Source organism: Ahaetulla prasina, chromosome 3 (genome assembly GCF_028640845.1).
Source record: "Ahaetulla prasina isolate Xishuangbanna chromosome 3, ASM2864084v1, whole genome shotgun sequence".
Classification (NCBI taxonomy): domain Eukaryota; kingdom Metazoa; phylum Chordata; class Lepidosauria; order Squamata; family Colubridae; genus Ahaetulla; species Ahaetulla prasina.
The window spans coordinates 15361495-15389193 of NC_080541.1; the positions used below are offsets into that span (position 1 = coordinate 15361495).

The window sequence follows — 27699 nt, forward strand, 5'->3', positions numbered from 1 at the left end:
CGCAATAAACTTAATAGGGGAGGAGTGTCCACTTTAATGCCTCCGTCCTCAAGGCAATCACAAGCAGTTCAGATCGCTAGCCAATACGGCTTCAGGCGCGATAAATTCAAAAAAACAGTTTGCCACTTTTTTCCCCATTCTGCGGGTTGCTGAGGCATGCTGAGATCCTCAGGGGTCGCCACATCGTGGGGAATTGTATTAAAGGGGTCGCAGAACTATAAAGGTGGAGAACCACTGTTCTAGGGCTAAGAGAGAGTGATTGGCCAAAGATCCACCCAGCTGGCTTTGTGCTTCACACACAGGACTAGAATTCTTAGTCTCACAGCTCCTAGAGCCTGCCGCTTTTACACTAACCAAACTGGCTCTGTGAGTATAATATTGTTTATTATTTGCACGCTCCCATTTCCGAAGACCTGATGAGCAAGATTGTCAAAATAAATATGGCCAAAATATAAGCAAAGCCGGCAACATCAAAATAATAAACAGAAAATAGGCAAAGGGGAACACGTGCCATAGTCTAACCTTCGCTCACAACAAGCTCTCCCCTCCTGTGCTAAATGGATACACCAAATCTTAACTCTGGATCGAAAGGAACAGCTACAGACCTCTGTGGGGAGTAACAGAATGACAGAGTTGGAAGAGACCTTGGAGGTCTTCTAGTCCAACCCCCTGCTAAAGCAAGAGACCGTATACCATTCCAGAAAAGTGGCTGTGTCCAGATTCTTCTTAAAAGCCTCCAGTGATGGGGCACTCAAACCTTTAAAGGCAAGTCATTCCACCGGTTAATTGTTCTCAGGAAGTTTCTCCTTAGTTCCTATTTTGGAAGGACTGTTTTTCTATTTTGGAAGGATTTCTCTTTTAGTTCCAAATTGTGGAAGGAAATCCAAAATATGGGGCCAGCAAATGTTAATACATTCCAGGCGGAGGTGGGTTTCAGCAGGTTCTGACCAGTTCCGGAGAACCGATAGCGGAAATTTTGAGTAGTTTGGAGAGCCGGTAGTAAAAATTCTGACTGGCCCCACCCCCATCTATTCTCTGCCTCCCAAGTCCCAGCTGATCGGGAGGGAATGGGGATTTTGCAGTAACCTTCCCCTGCCACGCCCACCATGCCACACACACCAAGCCATGCCACGCCCACAAAGTCACACCCACAGAACCGGTAGTAAAAAAAATTTGAAACCCATCACTGGTCCCAGGTCTGTCACATGACCATCCCAAATAGATGTTCCCTATTCCATCTGATGAAGAGTTTATGCAGGTAAATTTGGGAGAAGGTATCTCCTTCGAGAACCTCATCCCGAGCCTTGTAGGATCTTAAAAATGGTCCTGCATTTTGGATCACACCCCAAAACTCAACAGGACAATATGTGCCGATTCCATAAGGAAGAGATGGTGGCAAGTAAATTTAATAAATAAAACAAAAGCGGGGTGACCTAAATATACCAGGATATTACTACCACTTTCTGGGATACCAGAGTTTGTACTAACTATAGCTTTTGAATGCTTTCAAAGACAGGTCCAGTGGTGGGCTGCTGCCGGTTCAGACCGGTTCGGATGAACCAGTAGGTCAAACAATCAGCTGGCCCCGCTCACTGGCCCCTGCTCTATCCTGTCTTATATTTCCTTCTTTCTGACTCAGCTGATTTGTGCGACACAACTGATTTCCACGCCTCCGCTGTTCTACTTACGAGGACTGCCTTAGAAGATAAGCAGCTGAGCTTCAAATTGCTGTATTTTGAATGCTGTGCACAAGCACATTAGGCGGCCGCGGGCAAATCCCATGCATGCGCACAAACCCCATGCTCACAGAACCAGTTGTTAATCTTGTGACCCAGACCCAAGTAGGTAGTAATAAACTCAGTCCGTGGAAAAACAAACTTTATTCAAACAGCTGGGAATTACTTCATTCCCAGCGTCATTCAACTCAAAGTGAAACAAATGCCTCCCAACACAAATTCCTCAGTTATCTAACAAACCTTGGTCCACTTAGGCAAACTGCCAAAGGCTCTTCCTGGCAAAGGTCCAGAAGCCACAAAAACAAAGACGTAGACTAAGCAGATGATGCAGCTACAACATTATTTTCCGGCAAAGCCCAAATGCTGTTGCTGGTCTGTTTTAAGCCTTATTGGAGGGGCCAATCATCTCTTGGCCCTACTCCCGAGTTGTCCTCTCTGCTTGAGCTGCTCTTGCCTTCTGGCAGCTCTTCTCATGCGTGCATTAGAAACAGGCTCCTCTTGTTCCTCTGCCTCACGACTATCAGTCTTTGGAGGCTCTGGAATCTGCACCTCACTTCCCGATGGCCCTGGCCTCACTTCAGCCTCATCGTTGTCCGACTCAGTTGCCAGCTCCTTAGGCTGCTGACGGACTACAACAGTTAAACCAGTTGCAGCCCACTACTGGGCAGCACTATATTGAATGTGTTACAGCAGGGGTATCAAACTCGATTTCATTGATGGCTGCATCAGGGTGGTGTTTGACCTCAGGGGGCTGAGGTGGATGTGGCCGGCTCAACATCACTCGTGTCGGGATCGCCTGTGGCGGCCTGAGTGCTCTGCCAGTGAAAATGGGCTCCTGAGCTCTGAGGGCTGGTCCTTCATTGTTTCCAGGGTGGCCCCATGGGCCTGATTTAAGCACCCTGCGGGCCAGATCCAACCCCAGGGCCTTAGGTTGGACACCCTTACGTTACAGTAAACCAAGTAGGAGGTGATTAATTCAAAAATGGCTGCCATAGGTGCCCAACATATAAGTGCACAGAAGCCACATCTGACTAAAGCTGCCATCTGTTCTGAGTCTGGAAGAACCTCCAAATTGAAAACCAGAGTCCACAACATTTCCACTGAACCCCCAGACGCATAATATTCTGCTTTGAGGGAGCTACTTCTCCCCATCCAGATCCTGGCAGCATCCAGACACTGGCTCCGCACTTGAGCTGCGCTGCCTGCTTCTTGCCAGAGGCCAAGATGTCTTAACTGGGTAGCATCAACTTACTGAGGATACCAGATCTCATGGCAGCTAATGACCTCGCCAGTCATTTAGTGCAAATGTTCAAAAGAAGCGGACAGAGCAGAGGGCCCTAAGGCCCTCCAGCATGTAGAGATCCCTCCTTCCCAATCCAGGACCGGAATCCTATTTACTGCCTATGCTGTTCCTTCTTGATGATGATAAGATGAGATGGGATGAGATGAGATGAGACGAAATAACTTTTGTTGTCCTTTTTTTATGTGAGCATACTGGCCCACATTAAAAATGAAAATCTTGATTCTCTGAAGAGAAAGTATATATCTACCCAAACACATACCGTATTTTTCGGAGTATAAGACACACTTTTCCCCCCTAAAAGAGGGTCTCTACGCATCACATTTCTGGCCTCCAAATGCTCCATTTTAGACCTGTTCCAGGCTGCAGGGATTGCCACAGCACATCACCACCGATCGCCATCTCTTCTGCACATCCTGTTTTTGTAATCTGCGCATCGCATTTTTATTTATTTATTTATTTATTATTCACATTTTTATACCGCCCTTCTCCGAAGACTCAGGGCGGTGTACAGCAAATAAAACAACAATAATACAAAAAACCATTTAAAATACCATAACAAAGATAAAACCCCTGTTAAAAACCCACTAAAATCCCTAATTATTAAAATCAATCAATCAGGCCAGCCCCGCTTGGTGGAAAAAGAAAGTCTTGAGCTCGCGTTTAAAGGTCCGAAGATCAGGGAGAAGACGGAGTCCCACCGGCAGCTTGTTCCACAGAGCCGGGGCCCCCACAGAGAACGCTCTTCCCCTGGGGGCCGCCAGCTGACATTGGTTGGCTGATGGCACCCTAAGGAGGCCCTCCCTGTGAGAGCGCACTGGATGCACCGGACAATGGGAGGGAACTGGCAGCAGTAGGCGGTCCCGTAAATATCCCGGTCCAATGCCATGGAGTGCTTTAAAGGTGATAACCAACACCTTGAAGCGCACCCGGAAGACCACCGGCAACCAATGCAGCCCGCGCAGGAGAGGTGTTACATGGGAGCTACGAGGAGCTCCCTCAATCCCCCGCGCGGCCGCATTCTGTACCAGTTGGAGCCTCCGGATGCTCTTCAAGGGGAGCCCCATGTAGAGAGCATTGCAGTAACCCAGGCGGAAAGTGACGAGGGCATGAGTGACTGTGCATAACAAGTCCCGGTCCAGGAAAGGGCGCAATTGGCGAATCAGGCGAACCTGACAAAAAGCTCCCCTGGCGATGGCCGTCAAATGATCTTCTAAAGACAGCTGTACGTCCAGGAGAACGCCTAAATTGCGCACCAATTCCCTGGGGGCCAACGATTTGTCCCCCACAGTCAGCAAAGGAGTAAACTGACTGTGCCGGGCTGCTGGCATCCACAGCCACTCCGTCTTGGATGGGTTGAGTCGGAGCCTGTTCGTCCCCATCCAGACCCGAACGGCTTCAAGACATTGACAGCTTCGTTGGGGTGGTTCGGGGTAGAGATGTACAGCTGAGTGTCATCGGCATACAGCTGACAGCTCACCCCAAAACCACGAATGACCTCTCCCAGCGGCTTCATATAAATGTTGAACAGGAGGGGTGAGAGAATCGACCCCTGTGGCACCCCACAAGTGAGTTGCCTACCGGTCGATCTCTGCCCTCCTGTCAACACCGTCTGCGAACGGTCGGAGAGGTAGGAGGAGAACCACCGTAAAACGGTGCCTCCCACTCCCAAACCCCCCAACCGCCGCAGCAAGATACCATGGTCGATGGTATTGAACGCCGCTGACAAATCTAACAGGACAAGAACAGAGGAGCAACCTCTGTCCCGTGTCCTCCAGAGATCATCAACCAACGCGACCAAAGCCGTCTCTGTGCTGTACCCAGGCCTGAAGCCGGACTGGCACGGGTCTAGATAAACAGTTTCCTCCAGGTACCGGGGGAGCTGCCAAGCCACCACACTCTCAACAACCTTCGCCAGAAAGCGAAGGTTGGAGACCGGACGATAATTAGCCAAGATAGCTGGGTCCAGGGAGGGCTTCTTGAGGAGGGGCCTCACCACCGCCTCTTTCAAGGCGGCAGGGAAGACTCCCTCCATCAAAGAAGCGCTCGTAATTCTCTGGAGCCAGCCTCGTGTAACCTCCTGGGTGGCCAGTACCAGCCAGGAGGGACACGGGTCCAATAAACATGTGGTGGCATTCAGCCTCCCCAGTATCCTGTCCATGTCATCGGGAGTCACAGAGTCAAACTCAGCCCAAACAATGTTCTCAAGACGTGCCTGCGTCATCCCGCCTAGATCCACCCAATCAGTGTCCAACCCGTCCCGAATCTGAGCGATTTTATTGTGCAGATAACTTCCAAATTCCTCAGCTCGACCATGTAAGGGGTCCTCCCGCGCCCCCTGAAACAGAAGGGAGCGCGTCACCCTAAACAGGGCGGCTGGGCGGTTATCTGCCGATGCTATAAGGGCGGCAAAGTATTCATGCTTCGCCATCCCTATTGCCACTAGATAGGCCTGAATATGTGACCGCACTAGTGTTCGGTCAGATTCGGAACGGCTGGCTCTCCAAGCGCTCTCTAGGCGTCTTTTCCGGTGCTTCATCTCTCTCAGCTCCTCAGTAAACCAAGGTGCCAGTCGAGAGCAGCGCCGGGTCAGAGGCCGCATAGGCACGATGCGGTCCAAAGCTCCCGCCCTTTTCAGCCTCCGCATACTCCATTTTTGGCCTCTGCACATCCCGTTTTTGGCCTCTGCGCATCACATTTTCAGGCCACCCAAAAACGCAATGCGTAGATGCCAAGAATGAGGTGTGCGGAAATGCAGCGCGCGGAGGCCAAAAACGGGCCATGCGGAGGCAGCGATGGTCTGTGGTAATCCCTGCAGCCTGGAACAGCTGATTGGGGATATTCCGGGAGGCCAATCCACCCGCCAATCAGCTGCTCGGGCTGAATCAGGTTGCGATAATGTGCTAAAGCTGACCAGGCTGTTGGCAAGGATGCTAGCCAGATGAACACCAATGGTTGCTGGTAGGCAGAATTTTTTTTTTCTTGTTTTCCTCCCCAAAAACTAATGTGCGTCTTATACTCCGGAGCATCTTATACTCTGAAAAATACGGTAGATAATATATATACTATATACATACATAAATATATATCTGCATCCGTCCATCCGCATACACACACACACACACACACACACACACGTATTAATCACTGTCCATTTTGAATACATAGCGGAAAGAGGAAAGTTGAGAGTTCATAAGGTTGACGCTATATGGAACAAAACTGTGACTGAAGCTGGATGTTCTGCTTCGGATACCATGAAGCTCCTCCCAGAAGTTAACGAGGAAAACAAGTTGTGAAGTGGACTTGTCGTGTCCCACACAATCCTTATTAGTCACCTTTGCTGCCCAGGGAAGATGCAGGAGCTGGATGAACGAACTACTTGGGTTCACATACAACTCATTAAACCTGTGTTGGCAAAATCATGAATTCATTCATCAGAACAGGGGTGGGTTTCAAATTTTTTTACTACCGGTTCTGTGGGTGTGGCTTGGTGGGTGTGGCATGGCTTCATGGGCGTGGCAGTGGAAGGATACTGTAAAATCTCTCCCTTTCTCTCTCTCTGTCTTTTCTTTCTTTCTTTCTTTCTCTTTTTTCTGACTGTCTTTCCTTCCTTCCTTTTCTTTCTTTCTCTCGCTCTTCCTTTCTCTCTCTGTCTTTTCTTTCTTTCTTTCTTTCTTTTTCTCTCCCTCTCTCTCTTTCTGTCTGTCTTTCCTCCCTTCTTTTTCTTTCATTCTCTCTCTCTCTCTCTCTCTCCTTTTTCTTTCTTTTTCTTTCTTTCTCTTTCTTTCTCTTTCTGTTTGTCTCTTTCTTTCCTTCCTTTTCCTTTTTTCTTTCTTTCTCTCCTTCCCTCTCTTTCTGTTTGTCTGTCTGTCTGTCTTTCCTCCCTCCCTTCTTTCTTTCTTTCTTTCTTTTCTTTCTTTCTTTCTTTCTTTTTCTTTCTTTTTCTCTCCCTCTCTCTCTTTCTGTCTGTCTTTCCTCCCTTCTTTTTCTTTCGTTCTCTCTCTCTCTCTCCCTTTTCTTTCTTTCTTTCTTCTCTCTCTTTCTGTCTGTCTCTTTCTTTCTTTCCTTCCTTTTCCTTTTCTCTTTCTTTCTCTCCTTCCCTCTCTTTCTGTTTGTCTGCCTGTCTTTCCTCCCTCCCTCCCTCCCTCCCTCCCTCCTTTCTTTCTTTCTTTCTTTCTTTCTTTCTTTCTTTCTTTCTTTCTTTCTTTCTTTCTTTCTTTCCCTCCCTCTCCCCCTCCCCATTTTCTTTTCCGCCCTCCCTCCTTTCCCCGATCCCTTCCTTTTATAGCTGTCTCCCGCGCGCGCCTGCTACTCGCCGCCGCCGCCGCCGCCACCTCTTCCTCGTAAACCTGTAGCAAAGTGACGTTCGGTCGTCGACCAACCCGGAAGCTCCGCTTGCCTTCGCAAGAGGCTGCAGGAATCTGGTTCCCTTTTTCTCTCTCTCTCTCTTTTTGCATTTTGGTTTGGTGTTTTTTTTTCCCCCTCCCTCCTGTGGCTGGTGGCTGTGTGTGTGTGTGTGTGTGGCGGTGGGGGGGATCTCCAGTAATAGCCCGCCTGCTTTTTTTGCCCCCCCGAACCTGGTGCGAGGGATCTCGACGCCCAGCAGCAGCGAACGGTGAGTGAGTGCTTTCCCCGGCATTGGAATCCGGTGCAGATCCGATCGAGGGGCTTCCAATCCTATGGCTTTGGAGGGAGGGTGGGTGGGTGGGTGGGGGCTGAGGACGCCCCTGGAGGAAACCCACTGCAGTGGGGTGGAGGCGGGGATGGGAGTTTATGCCTGTCGGGAGCTCCCTCTTGCTTGATTTTATTTGATTTTAATATTTGTGGGGTGTGTTTTTTTTATGCCCGATCGCCTTCCTGAAAAGAGAAGGGAGGGAGGGATGGAGAGATCCAGAAATGGGCAGTGGGCGACCAGGCGCCTGCAAAGGTGGGGAATCCAACGGGGAGCCGTCTTGCCCTCCAAGCCGGACCTCCGCTCCGAGAGCCCTTTTAGCTTTGTGTCCGATCCCGCTTCTGGAGGGAAAGCCCGGCTCTTTTGAATGGAGCTCGGAGGCTGGCTGGCTGTCCGTTTTTGCCCGCCTGGCCATGCGCTCCACCAGCCCGATCCCCGCGCCTCGCTCCGCTCCGATCCCCCCTTTTGCGCGCCGCTGGCGGGGCGGAGTAAGAAGGGAACCGTCGCCCGTCTGCCTCGCGCTCCACACGCGGTGGGGTTGGGTTGGGTTGGGGGGGCTCCGGTGGTCGTCGGGATCCGGTCCGGGATCGGGGCGGCGGTGGGTTTCTCCGCGATCCGGAGGGAGCCAGGCGCCAAGGGGCGATGCTTTGGGGTAAAGGCGGCTCGTTCCTTGCAAATGAAGACAAGGAGGGTTGGTTTTGTTTTTTGGGTGGGGGGTCGCAACGGCCACCCGGGAAAGGGTCCATCACACCCCCCCCGGGTGTGGGGAAATCTCTCGGAGATCTGGTTTTGGGTGGGAGTGGGGGGAGGAAGGATCCCCATCGCCCAAGGAAGAGGATCTGGGGGAAATTTGGGGGTAAACCTGCAGGAGGGGGGTTCTTCTGATTTTATCGGCGTCCCCCCCGCCCTTCCCCGGTTCAGCAATCGGATCCGGTGCGTGTAGAATCGGTTGCGGGATGCCTTTGGGTTGCTTGAACGTGACAAAGCCCAAAGCCACGCAAGGCAAGACGCCGCCGCGGCCGCCGCTTTGCTGGTCTCGGGGGTTGGGTGAATCGAGCGCCCTGTAGTTAGGGAGGGAAAAGATGCCTGGAACGGAGAAAAGGGTGGGTTGGAGGGTGGCTATCAGTGGTCAAATCCATTTTTTTTACTACCGGTTCTGTGGGCGTGGCTTGGTGGGCGTGGCGTGGCTTGGTGGGCGTGACAGGGGAAGGATACTGCAAAATCTCCATTCCCACCCCATTCCTTGGGGAAGGATATTGCAAAAATCTCCATTCCCTCCCCTCTCCAGAGGAAGGATACTGAAAAATCCCCATTCCCTCCCCTCTCCAGAGGAAGGATACTGAAAAATCCCCATTCCCTCCCCACTCCAGGGGAAGGATACTACAAAATCCCCATTCCTGCCCCACTCCTGGGGGTAGGATATTGCAAAATCTCCATTCCCACCCCATTCCAGGGGAAGGATACTGCAAAATCCCCATTCCCTCCCCATTCCAAGGGAAGGATATTGCAAAATCTCCATTCCCACCCCACTCTGGGGCCAGCCAGCGTTGGTATTTGCCGGTTCTCCGAACTACTCAAAATTTCCCGCTGCCAATTCTCCAGAACCTGTCAGAACCTGCTGGATTTCACCCCTGGTGGGTACGCTCAACATTTACTGATTGAGCGAGCAGCATTGGGATCTGGTTAGGATTTGGGTGGAGGATCGCAAGAGCATCCGATGGCTGTATGCTAGATAGAATGGTCGAATACAGAGTTGGGAAGGGATCCTGGAGGTCTTCTAATCCGACCCTGGGGGTCAGGAAGGAAACCCTATAAGGAGAAAGTGCTTGGATTATTTTGACTAAGAAAACTGTATGGAGATACTCTGGTGCTCAACCTTTGCTTGTAGCAATAGCAACAGCGACTTGGGCTTATATACCACTTGACAGTGCTTTTACAGCCCTCTCTAAGCCAGGGGTCTCCAACCTTGGTCCCTTTAAGACTCGTGGACTTCAACTCCCAGAGTCCCTCAGCCAGCAAAGCAAAGCTTTGTGAGTTGTCCCACAGTGGGTTGGCCATGGCGAATTACCGAATAACAGAGTTGGAAGGGACCTTGTAGGTTATCTAATCCAGGGGTCTCCAACCTTGGTCCCTTTAAGACTCGTGGACTTCAACTCCCAGAGTCCCTCAGCCAGCAAAGCAAAGCTTTGTGAGTTGGCCCACAGTGGGTTGGCCATGGCGAATTACCGATTAACAGAGTTGGAAGGGACCTTGTAGGTTATCTAATCCAGGGGTCTCCAACCTTGGTCCCTTTAAGACTCGTGGACTTCAACTCCCAGAGTCCCTCAGCCAGCAAAGCAAAGCTGGCTGAGGAACTCTGGTTGAAGTCCACGAGTCTTAAAGGGACCAAGGTTGGAGACCCCTGCTCTAAGCCTATTTGCCCCCAACAATCTGGGTCCTCATTTTAGTAAGTAAGAATTTTTGTAGAGATACAGACTACAGCTGCTTACGAGTAGTCCTTGACTTACAACCACAATGGGGAGCAGGAAATTCTGCGTTAACAAGCGGTTGTTAAAGAGAGCTGGGCCTATTGTACGGCCTCTTTTTTGCAAAACGGTCGTTAAACGAACCACATGCTTGTAAAAAGCCAAGCAGGCTTCTCCCATTGACTTTGCTTGTCGGAAGCTAACCCAGGACATTGCAGCCACCGTAAACCCATGTCAGTTCTGAAGCAGCTGAATTTTGATCACGTGACCATGGGGATGCTGTAAGTGTGAGGATTGGCTGTAAGTCACTTTTTTTCAGTGCCCTTGGAACTTCAAATGGTCACTAAACAAATGCTGTGAGTCAAGGTTTGGGCCAAGTGCAACCAGACTTATTACAAAGGCAATACACTTTGATACAGTGGTGAAATCCAATTTTGTTTGCTATCGGTTCTGTGGGCGTGGCATGGTGTTCCTTGGTGGGTGTGGCTTGGTGGGCGTGGTTTTGTTTTGTTTGGTGGGCGTGGCAGAGGAAGGATACTGCAAAATCTCCATTCCCTCCCCACTCCTGGGGGAAGGATATTGCAAAATCTCCATTCCCACCCCACTCCTGGGGGAAGGATACTGCAAAATCCCCATTCCCTCCCCACTCCTGGGGGAAGGATACTGCAAAATCCCCATTCCCTCCCCACTCCTGGGGGAAGAATACTGCAAAATCTCCATTCCCTCCCCACTCCTGGGAGAAGGATATTGCAAAATCTCCCTTCCCACCCCACTCCAGGGGAAGGATACTGCAAAATCTCCATTCCTTCCCCACTCCTGGAGGAAGGATATTGCAAAATCTCCATTCCCACCCTACTCGGGGGCCAGCCAGAGGTGGTATTTGTCCGTTCTCTGAACTACTCAAAAGTTCCACTACCAGTTCTCCAGAACCTGTCAGAACCTGCTGGATTTCACCCCTGGTTCAATATCTGTCTAGATTTTTTGACATAAATATATATTTTCATCAGGACTGGAATCGGTTAGGCAAGAATCCCCAAGAGTTCAAGAAATCATGTTAAGTGATTTTTCTACTGGGAAAAAGTGATGAAGCCATAACGAAAGGATTCAAAAGCACTTCCTGTATGAAAAAACACTACACTTTTCACTCAACTTTAATCTTTCGCTATCAATTACCTTTCTCTACTAAGGAACAGCATACCTGGTCATCTCTTCGAATCTGGGTTTTAAGTCCCTTTTTTCAGGTCATAACTGGGAACTGTTACTAAGTGACTGATTGTAAGTGAAGAAGTTCTTGTAAATTAGTTTCATTTTAAGTACAAGGTTAGGTTTTTCCCTTAGAATGACCGCAGTTGTTAAGTTAGTAACCCGGTTGTTAAAACTGAACCTGGCTTCCCCGTTGACGTTGCTTGTCAGAAGGTCGCAAAAGGGGATCCTGTGACCCCAGGACATGGCAACCGTCATAAGTGTGAGTCAATTATCAGTTGTAAATATGAGTCTGTTGCCAAGACTCTGTCTATTGGCCAAAATAGACCAAATTTTCAGGCTATCTTCCTTGCTACGAGCAGACAATCTGCATGTACTATAAAAGAATAACCTAGTTTTAATGGGGCAAACACAGGCAGTTCTGGAGATACATGGACTGGTCTCCTGACTCCCTGACGTCATAGAATAGAATAGAATAGATAGAATAGAATTTTTATTGGCCAAGTGTGATTGGACACACAAGGAATTTGTCTTGGTGCATATGCTCTCAGTGTACATAAAAGAAAAGATACGTTCATCAAGGTACAAGGTTCCTGCAACATGGCTGGCTGGGAAATTCTGGGAGTTGAAGTCCATATGTCTTAAAGTTGCCTTGTTTAAAAAAAAACACACAGACCAATTTAGACTTACGACCACATTCCAGCACCAAAACCTCTCTGCCCTTGTTTGCGGTCGTGAGGAATGGGGTGGAAAACACAATCTGTGACTCCTTTTTCTCAACAGATTAGTCTGATAAGGGGTGTGTTCGGTAGAGCTCAAGATTTTGCTGAATGAGCGGGGCTGGTTCAGTAAGGAAAGTTAAGACTTTAAGGCCGAGGAACTAAAAGAGGCTTGAAGACAATGGAGAGAGAGAAAAAAGTACTTAGCATGACTCTTGTGGACTTTATATCAACCTTTCTGAAAGCTGAGGGAACTGGGGACAAATGCATTTTCTGTAGGGCCTCTGGTGGTTCAGGCTGGTAAGACAGTCTGTTATTAACACAGCTGCCTGCAATTACTGCAGGTTCTAATCCCACCAGGCCCAAGGTTGACTCAGCCTTCCATCCTTTATAAGGTGAGTAAAATGAGGACTCAGATTGTTGGGGGCAATAAGTTGACTTTGTGTATAAATATACAAATGGATGAAGACTATTGCTTGACACAGTGTAAGCCACCCTGAGTCTTCGGAGAAGAGCGGAATATAAATGCAAATAATAATAATAATAAAAAGGTGTATTTCAGCTCTAAAAGGGAACACAACCTGCGAATGGTAATTGACACTGGCTGGCTTCATATATAGCGCCCTAAGATATAATGTGATTTGTTTGGTTTTGGCCTAGGCAGGGAGGTTGGATTTAGCCAATTGGGGCTTGGAGTCCTTGGTGCTCTCTGAGCTTGGTTATATTCTTGCAGATATTTCATTACCTAACTAGATAATATCAACAGTTGTTGGCATTGATGATGATGGGCCCTATCTAACAAAATGAAATTCAATCTAGAGAAAAATAAAGTGGTACACATAGGCAAGAAAAACCAAAAGTACCCATATGGACTGGGTGAAACCAAGCTCAATAGAAATATAGAAATATAAAAATTTTTTATTGGCCAAGTGTGATTGGACACACAAGGAATTTGTCTTGGTGCATATGCTCTCAGTGTACATAAAAGAAAAGATACGTTCATCAAGGTGCAACATTTACAACACAAATGATGGTCAATATATCAATATAAATCATAAGGATTGCCAGCAACAAAGTTACAGTCATACAGTCATAAGTGGAAAGAGATTGGTGATGGGAACTATGAAACGATTAATAGTAGTGCAGATTCGGTAAATAGTCTGACAGTGTTGAGGGAATTATTTGTTTAGCCGAGTGATGGCCTTCGGGAAAAAACTGTTCTTGTGTCTAGTTGTTCTGGTGTGCAGTGTTCTATAGCGTCGTTTTGAGGGTAGGAGTTGCAACAGTTTATGTCCTGGATGTGACGGATCTGTAAATAATTTCACGGCCCTCTTCTTGATTCGTGCAGAATACAGGTCCTTAATGGAAGGCAGGTTGCTAGCAAATATTTTTTCTGCAGTTCTAATTATCCTCTGAAGTCTGTGTCTTTCTTGTTGGGTTGCAGAACCGAACCAGACAGTTATAGAGGTGCAAATGACAGACTCAATAATTCCTCTGTAGAACTGAATCAGCAGCTCCTTGGGCAGTTTGAGCTTACTGAGTTGGTGTCGTGTCCCACTCCTCCGCTGACAGCCGGGTCAGGGAAATCCGAATCAGGCTTGCCTCTGCAGCTCTGCCCAAAGTCCTAGCAAAGTCCTCAGAGCAGGCAGGAGACCAGTAAGTGACTTCAGCAAGATAAGTTCGACTTTGCCTGACTCAGAGACTGCCAGAAAGCAGATCCTTTATATAGGCCATAGGGTGTGGCTCCATGACTCAGCACTCATTAAGGCCTGCCCCTCCCTTCCTTCTGTTGCCTCCGCCTATCCAGTCTTCTGTTGCGAGGGTCACTCCAATCAGCAGCTGTTGGAAATAAACTTTCCTCCGGCTCACATGCTGTGGAGGAGGGGGAGGGGTCTAGCTGCTCCGTTTGCCTGGGCATGGAGCCAGGGCTGGGGCCGGGGGATGCTCCCTCCTCTGCAGCCTGCTTGGGCATGGAGCCAGGGCTGGGACCGGGAGGTGCCCCCTCCTCTTCAGCTTGTCTGGGCATGGAGCCAGGACTGGGGCCGGGAGGCATACATTCCTCCGTGTTCGGGAGCAGATAAGAAGGCCCCGGCTGCTGTGAGAGCGGACAAGACACAACAGTTGGCGCAGAAAGAACATTCTTTGTTGTCCTTTTTTGATGATGTTTTTGATGTTAGCTGTCCATTTTAGATCTTGCGATATGATAGAACCTAGAAATTTAAAGGTTTCTACTGTTGATACTGTGTTGTCTAGTATTGTGAGAGGTGGAAGTATGGAAAGGTTTCTCCTAAAGTCTACCACCATTTCTACGGTTTTGAGCGTGTTCAGTTCCAGATTGTTATGGTCATACCACAAGGCTAGTTGTTTGACCTCTCGTCTATATGTGGATTCGTCATTGTCTTGAATGAGACCAATCACTCTTGTGTCATCTGCGAACTTCAGTAGCTTGACAGATGGATTGTTGGAGATGCAGTCATTGGTATACAGAGAGAAGAGAAGTGGGGAGAGCACACAGCCTTGGGGGGTCCCTGTGCTAATTGTACAGGTATTTGATGTGATCTTGCTTAGCTTCACCTGCTGCTTCCTGTTTGTTAGGAAGCTTGTGATCCACTTACAAGTCTGTTCTGGTACCTGTAGCTGGTTTAGCTTAGTTAGAAGAGTGTCTGGAATGATGGTATTGAATGCTGAACTAAAGTCTACAAAGAGGACCCTTGCATAGGTCTTTGGAGACTCAAGATGTTGTAGGATGTAGTGTAGTGTAACTGTGAGAGGGATCTTAGTGGACAACATATTAAATATGAGCCAACAGGGTGCGGTGGCAACCCAAAAAGCCAACGCAATCCTAAATTGCATTAACAGAGGGATACAACCAAGATCAAGTGAGGTACTCATGCCACTCTATCAAGCCTTAGTAAAACCACACCTAGAGTACTGCATCCAGTTTTGGTCACCACATTATAAAAAAAGATGTGGAGACTCTAGAAAAAGTGCAGAGAAGAGCAACCAAGAGGATTAGGGGACCGGAAGCTAAAACATACAGGGAAGGGTTACAGGAACTGGGCATGGCTAGTCTAGTGAAGAGAAGGACCAGGGGAGACAGGATAGCAGTCTTCCAATATTTGAGGGGCTGCCACAGAGAGGAAGGGGGTCAAGTTATTTTCCAAAGCACCTAAAGGCCGGACAAGGAATTATGGATAGAAACTGAACAAGGAGAGATTCAACCTAGAAATTTAAAGGTTTCTACTGTTGATACTGTGTTGTCTAGTATTGTGAGAGGTGGAAGTATGGAAGGGTTTCTCCTAAAGTCTACCACCATTTCTACGGTTTTGAGCGTGTTCAGTTCCAGATTGTTTTGGTTGCACCACAAGGCTAGTTGTTTGACCTCTTGTCTATATGTGGATTCGTCATTGTCTCGAATGAGACCAATCACTGTTGTGTCATCTGCGAACTTCAGTAACTTGACAGATGGATCGTTGGAGATGCAGTCATTGGTATACAGAGAGAAGAGAAGTGGGGAGAGCACACAGCCCTGGGGGGCACCTGTGCTAATTGTAGAGGTATTTGATGTGATCTTGCTTAGCTTCACTTGCTGCTTCCTGTTTGTTAGGAAGCTTGTGATCCACTTACAAGTCTGTTCCGGTACCTGTAGCTGGTTTAGCTTAGTTAGAAGAGTGTCTGGAATGATGGTATTGAATGCTGAACTAAAGTCTACAAAGAGGACCTTTGCATAGGTCTTTGGAGACTCAAGATGTTGTAGGATGTAGTGTAGTGTAACTGTGAGAGGGATCTTAGTGGACAACATATTAAATATGAGCCAACAGGGTGCGGTGGCAACCCAAAAAGCCAACGCAATCCTAAATTGCATTAACAGAGGGATACAACCAAGATCAAGTGAGGTACTCATGCCACTCTATCAAGCCTTAGTAAAACCACACCTAGAGTACTGCATCCAGTTTTGGTCACCACATTATAAAAAAGATGTGGAGACTAGAAAAAGTGCAGAGAAGAGCAACCAAGAGGATTAGGGGACCGGAAGCTAAAACATACAGGGAAGGGTTACAGGAACTGGGCATGGCTAGTCTAGTGAAGAGAAGGACCAGGGGAGACAGGATAGCAGTCTTCCAATATTTGAGGGGCTGCCACAGAGAGGAGGGGGGTCAAGTTATTTTCCAAAGCACTTAAAGGCCGGACAAGGAATAATGGATAGAAACTGAACAAGGAGAGATTCAACCTAGAAATAAGGAGAAAATTTCTGACAGTGAGAACAATCAATCAGTGGAACAGAAGTTGCCTTTGGAAGTTGTGGGAGCTTCATCACTGGAGCCTTGCAAGAATAGAATAGAATAGAATAGGTCTTTGGAGACTCAAGATGTTGTAGGATGTAGTGCAGAGCCATATTAACAGCATCATCTGTTGATCTATTTGCTCGGTATGCAAATTGCAAGGGGTCTAACTGCGGATCCGTGATGGTTTTCAGGTAGGAAAGCACTAGCCTTTCAAAGGTTTTCATGACTACAGATGTTAAAGCAACTGGTCTGTAGTCATTCAGTTCCTTGATGGTGGGCTTCTTCGGCACTGGGATGATGGTAGAGCGTTTGAAGCAAGAAGGAACATAACACATCTCTAATGATTTATTGAAAATATGGGTGAAGATGGGGGCCAATTGGTCAGCACAGACTTTTAAGCAAGAAGGAGTTATCTTGTCTGGGCCTGGAGCTTTTCCTGGCTTTTGTCTGTGAAATAGGTCCTGCACTTCCTTTTCTGTGATCACTAGGGGTTGTGAACCCAATGAAATGGGGTCAGTTGTAGGAGGCTTGGCTGTTGTTGATGTGTCTGAGATGGGGGTTGTGGAGATAGGTGGCTGTAGTTTCCTTTCAAACCTGCAGTAAAACTCATTCAGGTCATCTGCCAGTTGTTGATTACCTTCAGCCTGGGAAGGAGGTTTGCCATAGCCGGTGATATTTTTAAGAGTTTTCCACATGTTTGCTGGTTCATTTGCTGAAAACTGATTCTTTAGCTTTTCAGAGTAGCTTCTTTTTGCTGCTCTTATCTCCCTTGTTAATGCATTTCTGGCCTGATTGTACAGCATTTTATCACCTTTTCTGTAGGCTTCCTCTTTGGAATGTCGTAGCTGCTTAAGTTTAGGTGTAAACCAAGGTTTGTTGTTACTGTGTTACTGTCAGCAAAGCTTGCTGAGGAACTCTGGGAGTTGAAGTCCACAAGTCTTAAAAGAGCCAAGTTTGCAGACCCCTGCACTTGGGTAATGAAACATCTTCAAAAAAACCACCAAGCTCAGAGAACATGAACTTAACGCAGTTCAACTGTGAGCTACAAATATTCTTCTCTGTTGGCACCATTCGGGTTTCTGTGGCAAAATACAGGTATTCCTCTACTTAAAACAGTTCATTTAGTGACTGTTTGAAGTTACAACAGCACAGGAAGAAGTGACTTATGACCGTTTTTCACACTTCACGACAGTTGCAGCACAGGGGTGAAATCCAGCAGGTCCTGACCAAGTTCTGGAGAACCGGCAGCGGAAATTTTGAATAGTTCGGAGAACCGGCAAATGCCGCCACTGGCTGGCCCCAGGAGCGGGGTGGGAATGGAGATTTGGCAATATCCTTCCCCCAGGAGTGGGGAGGGAATGGAGATCAACTGGGAAACAAACTCTGCACCAAGTGGAAAATCCAACAGGTTCCTAACAAACCTAGCAGACAACTTTGTTTCCCAAAAAATAGAGAAGGCGACAAGGGGGTCAGCCATATTGGACTTAATTCTCACTAACAGAGATGAAATGATAGAAGGTGTTGAAGCTACAGGAACCTTGGGGGCAAGTGACCACGCAATATTGGAATTCAACATTAAGCAAATACAAGTAGTAGAACAAAGTCAAACTAGAGTCTTGGACTTTAAGAGAGCTAATTTCAATAAACTTAGAGAGATCTTGAGAAGGATTCAATGGATGAGAATCCTCAGGGGGAAAACAGCTCAAGAAGCTTGGGAAATTTTGAAAAGTGAGATTATAAAAGCACAGTCTAACACAATACCAATGAAGAAGAAAATAGTAGATCACAAAAGAAACCAGCATGGATGCATAAAGAACTATCTGACAAATTGAAAGACAAAAGGACAAATATAAAAAGTGGAAAGAGGGCAAATAACTAAGGCAGAATATCAGCAACAGCCCGAGCCTGTAAAGATGAAGTGAGGAAAGCTAAGGCTCACAATGAACAAAGGCTAGCGACAAAACTGTTCTTGTGTCTAGTTGTTCTGGTGTGCAGTGCTCTATAGCGTCGTTTTGAGGGTAGGAGTTGCAACAGTTTATGTCCTGGATGTGAGGGATCTGTAAATATTTTCACGGCCCACTTCTTGATACGTGCAGTATACAGGTCCTCAATGGAAGGCAGGTTGGTAGCAAATATTTTTTCTGCAGTTCTAATTATCCTCTGAAGTCTGTGTTTTTCTTGTTGGGTTGCAGAACTGAACCAGACAGTTATAGAGGTGCAAATGACAGACTCAATAATTCCTCTGTAGAACTGAATCAGCATGTCGTGTCCCACTCCTCCGCTGACGGCCGGGTCAGGGAAATCCGAATCAGGCTTGCCTCTGCAGCTCTGCCCAAAGTCCTAGCAAAGTCCTCAGAGCAGGCAGGAGACCAGTAAGTGACTTCAGCAAGATAAGTTCGATTTTGCCTGACTCAGAGACTGCCAGAAAGCAGATCCTTTATATAGGCCATGGGGTGTGGCTCCATGACTCAGCACTCATTAAGGCCAGCCCCTCCCTTCCTTCTGTTGCCTCCGCCTATCCATTCTTCTGATGCGAGGGTCACTCCAATCAGCAGCTGTTGGAAGTAAACTTTCCTCAGGCTCACATGCTGTGGAGGAGGGGGAGGGGTCTAGCTGCTCCGTTTGCCTGGGCATGGAGCCAGGGCTGGGGCCGGGGGATGCTCCCTCCTCTGCAGCCTGCTTGGGCATGGAGCCAGGGCTGGGACCGGGAGGTGCCCCCTCCTCTGCAGCTTGTCTGGGCATGGAACCAGGACTGGGGCCGGGAGGCATACATTCCTCCGTGTTCGGGAGCAGATAAGCAGACCCCGGCTGCGGTGAGAGCGGACAAGACACAACACAGCAGCTCCTTGGGCAGTTTGAGCTTACTGAGTTGGCGCAGAAAGAACATTCTTTGTTGTCCTTTTTTGATGATGTTTTTGATGTTAGCTGTCCATTTTAGATCTTGCGATATGATAGAACCTAGAAATTTAAAGGTTTCTACTGTTGATACTGTGTTGTCTAGTATTGTGAGAGGTGGAAGTATGGAAAGGTTTCTCCTAAAGTCTACCACCATTTCTACGGTTTTGAGCGTGTTCAGTTCCAGATTGTTTTGGTTGCACCACAAGGCTAGTCATTCAACCTCTCGTCTATATGCGGATTCGTCATTGTCTTGAATGAGACCAATCACTGTTGTGTCATCTGCGAACTTCAGTAGCTTGACAGATGGATCGTTGGAGATGCAGTCATTGGTATACAGAGAGAAGAGAAGTGGGGAGAGCACACAGCCTTGGGGGGCCCTGTGCTAATTGTAGAGGTATTTGATGTGATCTTGCTTAGATTCACCTGCTGCTTCCTGTTTGTTAGGAAGCTTGTGATCCACTTACAAGTCTGTTCCGGTATCTGTAGCTGGTTTAGCTTAGTTAGAAGAATGTCTGGAATGATAGTATTGAATGCTGAACTAAAGTCTACAAAGAGGACCCTTGCATAGGTCTTTGGAGACTCAAGATGTTGTAGGATGTAGTGTAGTGTAACTGTGAGAGGGATCTTAGTGGACAACATATTAAATATGAGCCAACAGGGTGCGGTGGCAACCCAAAAAGCCAACGCAATCCTAAATTGCATTAACAGAGGGATACAACCAAGATCAAGTGAGGTACTCATGCCACTCTATCAAGCCTTAGTAAAACCACACCTAGAGTACTGCATCCAGTTTTGGTCACCACATTATAAAAAAAGATGTGGAGACTCTAGAAAAAGTGCAGAGAAGAGCAACCAAGAGGATTAGGGGACCGGAAGCTAAAACATACAGGGAAGGGTTACAGGAACTGGGCATGGCTAGTCTAGTGAAGAGAAGGACCAGGGGAGACAGGATAGCAGTCTTCCAATATTTGAGGGGCTGCCACAGAGAGGAAGGGGGTCAAGTTATTTTCCAAAGCACCTAAAGGCCGGACAAGGAATTATGGATAGAAACTGAACAAGGAGAGATTCAACCTAGAAATAAGGAGAAAATTTCTGACAGTGAGAACAATCAATCAGTGGAACAACTTTGCCTTTGGAAGTTGTGGGAGCTTCATCACTGGAGCCTTGCAAGAAGAGACTGGACTGCCATATTTCAGAAATGGTGTAGGGCCGTGAGGGCGAACCTACGGCACGTGTGCCAGAAGTGGCACGCAGAACCATCTCTCTAGGCATGTCGCCCGTTGCTCTTCCAGTTCCGGCCAGCTGGTCTTCGTGTGTGCATGCATGGCAGAAACTGGAAGACCAGGTGACTGGTGCAAGCATGCACGCCGGAGACCTGCTCTTCCAGTTTCCGGTGCTCGTGCACATACATGCTCCTGTTTTGGCACTTGGTGCCGAAAAGGATCGCCAACATTGGTGTAGGGTCTCCTGCTTGGGCGGAGGCTTGGACTAGAAGACCTACAAGGTCCCTTCCAACTTGGTTAATCTGTAATGTTATCTACTTGGGCAGGGGTCTGCAAACTTGGCTCTTTTAAGACTTGTGGACTTCAACTCCCAGAGTTCCTCAGCCAGCTTTGCTGAGGAACTCTGGGAGTTGAAGTCCACAAGTCTTAAAAGAGCCAAGTTTGCAGACCCCTGCACTTGGGTAATGAAACATCTTCAAAAAAACCACCAAGCTCAGAGAACATGAACTTAACGCAGTTCAACTGTGAGCTACAAATATTCTTTTCTGTTGGCACCATTAGGGTTTCTGTGGCAAAATACAGATATTCCTCGACCTAAAACAGTTCATTTAGTGGACTGTTTGAAGTTACAACAGCACTGGAAGAAGTGACTTATGACCGTTTTTCACACTTCACGACAGTTGCAGCACAGGGGTGAAATCCAGCAGGTCCTGACCAAGTTCTGGAGAACCGGCAGCGGAAATTTGGAGTAGTTCGGAGAACCGGCAAATGCCGCCACTGGCTGGCCCCAGGAGCGGGGTGGGAATGGAGATTTGGCAATATCCTTCCCCCAGGAGTGGGGAGGGAATGGGGATTTTGCAGTATTCTTCCCCCAGGAGTGGGGAGGGAATGGGGATTTTGTAATATCCTTCCCCTGCCGCACCCACCAAGCCATGCCATGCCCAAGCCATGCCCAGAGAACCGGTAGTTAAAAAAAATTTGAATTTCACACTGTTGCAGCATCCCCATGGTCATGTGACCAAAATTCAAACGCTTGGCATCTGACTCATATTTACGACGGTTGCACTGCCCCCTTTGGTGACTTTTGGAAAAGCAAGGTCAATGGGGAAGCCAGATTCACTTAACAGCCATGTTACTTGCTTAACAACTGCAGTGATTCGCTTAGCAACTGGGGCGAGAAAGATCGTAAAAAAGGGGGCAGAATTTATTTAGCGACCGTCTCACTGAGTGACAGAAATTTTGGGCTCAAAGGCGGTCGTAATCGAGGACTACCTGTAGATTTTAGAGTGATGGTAAACCAGGTTGCTGGCTCTGTTTTGAGTTTTATCTAAACCCCAGTGTGGTCTATTTCTTTTCATTTAACGACGTTTTCGGTCAGGATTATAAGAATGCAAGAACATCAGGACCAGAGGTGGGTTTCAGCAGCATCTGACAAGTTCTGGAGAACTGGTAGCGGAAATTTTGGGTAGTTCGGAGAACCGGTAGATACAAGCAATGTCTGGCCGTGCCCCTATCTGTTCTCTGCCTCCCGAGTCCCAGCTGATCGGGAGGAAATGGGGATTTTGCAGTAACCTTCCCCTGGAGTGGGGAGGGAATGGAGATTTTACAGTATGCTTCCCCTGGAGTGGGGTGGGAATGGGGATTTTGCAGTAACCTTCCCCCGGAGTGGGGAGGGAATGCAGATATTACAGTATGCTTCCCCCGGAGTGGGGAGGGAATGGAGATTTTGCAGTATCCTTCCCTTGCCATGCCCACCAAGCCATGCCACGCCCACCAAGAATCGGTAGTAAAAAAATTGGAATCTCACCACTGATCAGTGAGGTGGCTTAGCAAAGGATCTGCATTCCTCTAACAATGCTATCTTCTCAGACTTTAATGTTCTTGCTTCTTCACCCATTCCTGTGCACCTAGAAGCAGAGACTTTTTTTTATTTCATTTTGTTACAACAGTATACACAAACATTGTCATAAATAAAACAACATATCATGAAGAAAATATATATATATAAGTAAAAAAAATATGCATCAGCTGTATTAATTTGATATAATGAAGGGAACAATAGGACAGGAACGGTAGGCACTTTTGTGCTCTTATGCACGCCCCTTATAGTCCTCTTAGGAATGGGGTGAGGTCAATAGTAGACAGTTTTTGGTTGAAGATTTTGGGATTTTGAGTAGAGACTATGGAGTCAGGTAATGAGTTCCAAGCATTAACAACTCTGTTACTGAAGTCATATTTTCTGCAATCAAGTTTGAAGCAGTTGACATTAAGCTTGAATCTATTTTTTGCTCTTGTAATATTGCGATTGAAGCTGAAGTAGTCTTTTACAGGAAGGATATTGCAATAGATGATTTTGTGTGTTAAACACAGGTCATGTCAAAGTCGACGGAGTTGTAAGTTTTCTAATCCCAGGATTTCAAGCCTGGTGGTATAAGGTATTTTGTTGTTTTCGGAGGAGTGAAGAACTCTTCTAGTAAAATATTTCCGGACACGTTCTATTGTATTTATGTCAGAGATGTGGTATGGGTTCCAGACGGATGAGCTGTATTCAAGAATAGGTCTGGCAAATGTTTTGTATGCTCTAGTTAGTAGTGTAGAGTTTTTGGAAAAGAAGCTGCGTAAAATTAGGTTTACAACTCTTAGAGCCTTTTTTGCTATGTAGTTGCAGTGGGCTTTGGCATTAAGGTCATTTGATATGAGAACTTCAAGATCTTTGACAGGGTGCGGGTCGTCAGTAAGGTAATGACCATCAAGTTTGTACTTGTTGATAGGATTCTTTTTTCCAATATGTAAGACTTTTAACCAGCTTTTTCACGATCTCTCTCTCTTAGCTGGTCTTGAATCTTCAGGCATCTGTATTTTTAGGAACTAATGAGAGTTTCAGTCTCTAAATCCATTCAATTATTATAGTTCTAAGGTCAAATCTGACAGTCCCACAACTCTGCACTTGGGATTCATAGCTGATAGATTCTTGCCACTTTATTTTGGCTCTTACAGTGGCAAATCCAGTGGTTTTTTTATCTTAAAAAAATAAAACGCTTGAAGACCCCTGTTCGATTTCTTACGAAACAAGGAGGAAAATCAACTTTTGACTTTTGGGATTTGATGCCTAGATTGGACCGAATTAAGAGAAATATTGCCCCTTTTTTAAAATATAACTCTCACTTCCCAATTTATCATCCGTTAGATTAAAATCAAGAGAAGAATATTTTACGAGTATGGGTCTTTTAGAAGCCTTGATTATTAGTATTTTAAGATATTGGCATTGTTTGCTGAAATTGAGAGGTTGTTGAATTGTTATTATCTCTGGACTAATGAAAGTTCGGGGTCATCATTGTTATAAATTGGTTCATTGTACTTTTTGTCACTTTTAATTTGTTACGTTATTCCCCTTCCTTTTCCCTTTTATGCTAATTTGCATTTTAATGTTTGCATCTGAAGTTTAACAAAGATATTGTAAAAGGAGAGGGGGACAGACAGAAAAGGGGAGAAAGAGTAAAGGGGAGAGAGAAAGAGAAGGGGAGAGAGAGAAGGAAAGAAAAAGAAGGGGAGGGAGGGAGGGACGGAGAGAGGGGAGAGAGAAGGAAAGAAAAAGAAGGGGAGGGAGGGAGGGATGGAGAGAGAGAGGGGGGGGAGAGAGAGAGAGATGTAAACAATTCTACCAGCTCTTAGTTTACGTCCCCTATTTATCTGATGTTGGAATGAAAAGCAGAATGGAAAACAAAAACAAGATTGTAAAATGTTTTGCAAATTTATGATGCTCTAGGAAACCGGGGACTAGGTTTCACCTAGCTTTCCAGAGGAAGCATAAAAATTAAAACATAATTTATCGGGGGAATTTTGACCTTAATTTTTAATTGAAATCTTCCAGGCCATCTACAGTCGTTACCTGTCATTTTGTCACGTGGCACCTTAAATCTATTAAGCAGCACTGATTAGCACAGAGTTCCTTCCCAGTTATTAGAGACCTTAAGCCAAAGGTTTCTTCTGTCTAAGAAGCCTGTCTACAATTATCCAAGTGTTAGCATCCGCCACATGCCGTAGCCGCATTTATCGTAGGCTGAGCTGGTTAGATTTTTGTCTGAATGAAAAGCAGATTATCCTCTTTATGTCAGACCAGATGCTGGGCCCGAGATTTCCCGTCTCGCTTGCTCGCTTATCGAAGGATGCATCTGTCATAGGCTGAATCGTAGCCTCTAAGCGATTTCGCGGTTTACCTAAAGGGGTTGGCTAGAAAGAAAACACTGGGTGGATTCATAGGAGCTACAATGGCCCAGTGGTTAGAGTGCAGTACTGCAAGGCTACTTCTGCTGATTGCCGGCTGCCTGCAATTGGGCAGTTCGAATCTCACCAGGCTCAAGGTTGACTCAGCCTTCCATCCTTCCGAGGTGGGTAAAATGAGGGCCCAGATTGTTGGGGGCAGTAGGGTGACTCTGTAAACCGCTTAGAGAGGGCTGTAAAAGCACTGTGTAGCAGTATATAAGTCTAAGTGCTACAGTGCTAAAGTATCATGTTGGCGTTTAGGGCCCAGTAGGAGCCTGCCGTGTGTGCTTCATTGAATAAATGAATCTTCCATCAACTTAGCAATATAGGTAGTCCTCGACTTACAACAGTTCATTTAGCGACTCTTTGAAGTTATGACGGCACGGAAAAAAGTGACTTATGACCAGTGGCGGGATTCAAATAATTTAACAACCGGTTTGCCCAGGGTCAGGCTGGCTGTCATGGGAGGCTTGGCCCATCCCCGTCCTCCAGGTCTGCTGCACATGTGGGATGAGCCTCCTGTGACAGCCAACCTGACCCTGGGCGAACCAGTTGTTAAATTATCCCCCTCCTGCTATCAAAGTGGATCCTGGGTGCTGCGTTGCAATGGAGAAAAGGGCAATTGAGCAGCTGGCAAAAGGGAAGGAGAAGGAGCAGGGAGAATAATAATAATAATAATAATAATAATAATAATAATAATAATAATAATAATAATAATAATAATAATATTAATATTATTATTATTATTATTATTGTGTGTGTGTGTGTGTGTGTGTGTGTGTGTGTTATTATTATTTAATTTCTATACCGCCCTTCTCCCGAAGGACTCAGGGTGGTTTACAGCCAGGTAAAAACAACAATAAATAAATACAATACAGTTAAAACCAATGTTAAAAAGCTTATTCAATTTGGCTCATAATTAAAATAATTAAAATACATTATAATCATAAAAAACCCCATTAAAATTAATAATAATAATAATTTTATGCCAGTCCTGCGCAGAAGAATAAATATGTCTTCAGCTCGCGGCAGAAGGTCCGGAGGTCAGGAAGTTGTTGAAGTCCTGGTGGAAGCTCATTCCAGAGGGCGGGTGCCCCCACAGAGAAGGCCCTTCCCCTGGGGGTCACCAGCTGACATTGTTTGGCTGACGGCACCCTAAGGAGGCCCTCCCTATGAGAACGCACAGGTCGGTGGGAGGCAAGCGGTAGCAGTAGGCGGTCCCGTAAATAACCCGGTCCTAAGCCAGAAGAAAGAGGGAAAGCAGCTTTCTCCTTTCCTCGCACCGCCCACTCCGTTGCCCATTTTTCCATTGCAGCGCAGTGCCCAGGATCCACTTTGATAGCAAGGGTGGGAAGGAATTTAACAACCGGTTTGCTTCAACCGGTGCGAACCAGCTGAATCTCAGCATTGCTTATGATAGTTTGTCACACTTACCATATTTTTCGGAGTATAAGATGCTCCGGACTATAAGACGCACCTACCTTTTTTGGTGAGGACAACAAGAAAAAGAAATCTGCCTCTGCCTCCCAACAATTTTGCCTCCTTGCAGCAAACAGCAAACAGCCTGCTTTACTTTCATTTTTGTTTTCAGCATAGCTTCATTAGCACAAGAAAAGAAAAAAAAAATCTGCTCCCAGCAATTTACCTCCTTGCGGCAAGCAGCAGACGTCCCCGCAAAACAGCTGAGAGTCTGGAGGCTGATCCAACAATCAGCTTGTGCTAATTAGGCTTTGCTGAAGCTGAAATGGGCTGTTTCTTCTTGCTGCAAGGAGGTAAATTGCTGGGAGGCAGAGGCCAAAGGGTGGGGGCCAGTGGGTGGGCGGGGCTACATTTGGTGTATAAGACGCACCTAAATTTTCACCCCCTTTTAGGGGGGAAAAAGGTGCATCTTATACTCTGAAAAATACGGTAAACGACCATTGTAGCATCCCCGTGATCACAAGATCCAAATTCAGATGCTTGGCAATCATTTTTCTAAGCTGAGTCCTGTGATCCAATTTTACAACCTTCTGACAAGCAAAGTCAATGACTTAGCAGCTGTATTGTATTTACTTAACAAGGGTGGCAAGAAAGGTCAGAAAATGGGTCAAAATTCACTTAACAACTGTCTCACTCCATTGTGGTTGTACGTCCTGTGTATAGATAGTCCTCGACAATTAGGACCAGAGTTTTCTTTGCTAGTGGCTAAGATGCTGAGTTTGTTGATCGAAAGGTCGGCAGTTCAGCGGTTTGAATCCCTAGTGCTGCGTAACAGGGTGAGTTCCCATTACTTGTCCCAGCTTCTGCCAACCTAGCAGTTCAAAAGCACATAAAAAATGCAAGTAGAAAAATAGGGACCACCTTTGGTGGGAAGGTAACAGCGTTCCGTGCACCTTTGGTGTTGAGTCATGGTAGCCACATGACCACAGAAACATCTTTGGACAGCTCTAGCTTTGAAACGGAGATGAGCACCGCCCCCCTAGAGTCGGGAACGACTAGCACATATGTTTGAGGGGAACCTTTACCTTTTTAATAATGGAGGATAATGTGATTGGGTGGGCATGGCCAACTTTTTTTTTCTTTTAAAAGCATTTTTTCTACAACCTCTTTGGCGGAAGAGGTTACAAAAAATGCTTTTAAAAGGCTCTGACGATCCCAGCTCAGTTGCCTGATCGTCAGAACCATTTAAAAGCATTTTTTTACAATCTCTTCGACCAAAGAGGTTGTAGAAAAAATGCTTTTAAAAGGCTCTGACGATCCCAGCTGAATGGCGCCATCATCAGAGCCTTTTTTTTACTTTTAAAAGTATTTTTTTGGCCGAAGAAAAAATGCTTTTAAAAGTAAAAAAACAACCCTCTGATGATTGTGCAGCTCAGCTGGGCATGGGGGGCGGGCAGGGAGTTCTCCGAACCACCCGCTGCCATCGCTACCAGATCGGGCGATCCGGTCCAAACT

The 27699-nt window shown here is 46.7% G+C and overlaps 1 protein-coding gene across 1 annotated transcript in view; it reads left to right on the forward strand.

Annotated features, from left to right (window-relative positions):
* The first annotated feature begins 7425 nt into the window (after window positions 1-7425).
* CYRIB (CYFIP related Rac1 interactor B) overlaps window positions 7426-27699 on the forward strand; it is a 126788-nt gene continuing 106514 nt past the window's right edge. The window contains exon 1 of the mRNA XM_058178498.1: window positions 7426-7651. The gene's annotated coding sequence lies outside the window, so the exon portion shown is untranslated. The remainder of the gene's footprint in view (window positions 7652-27699) is intronic.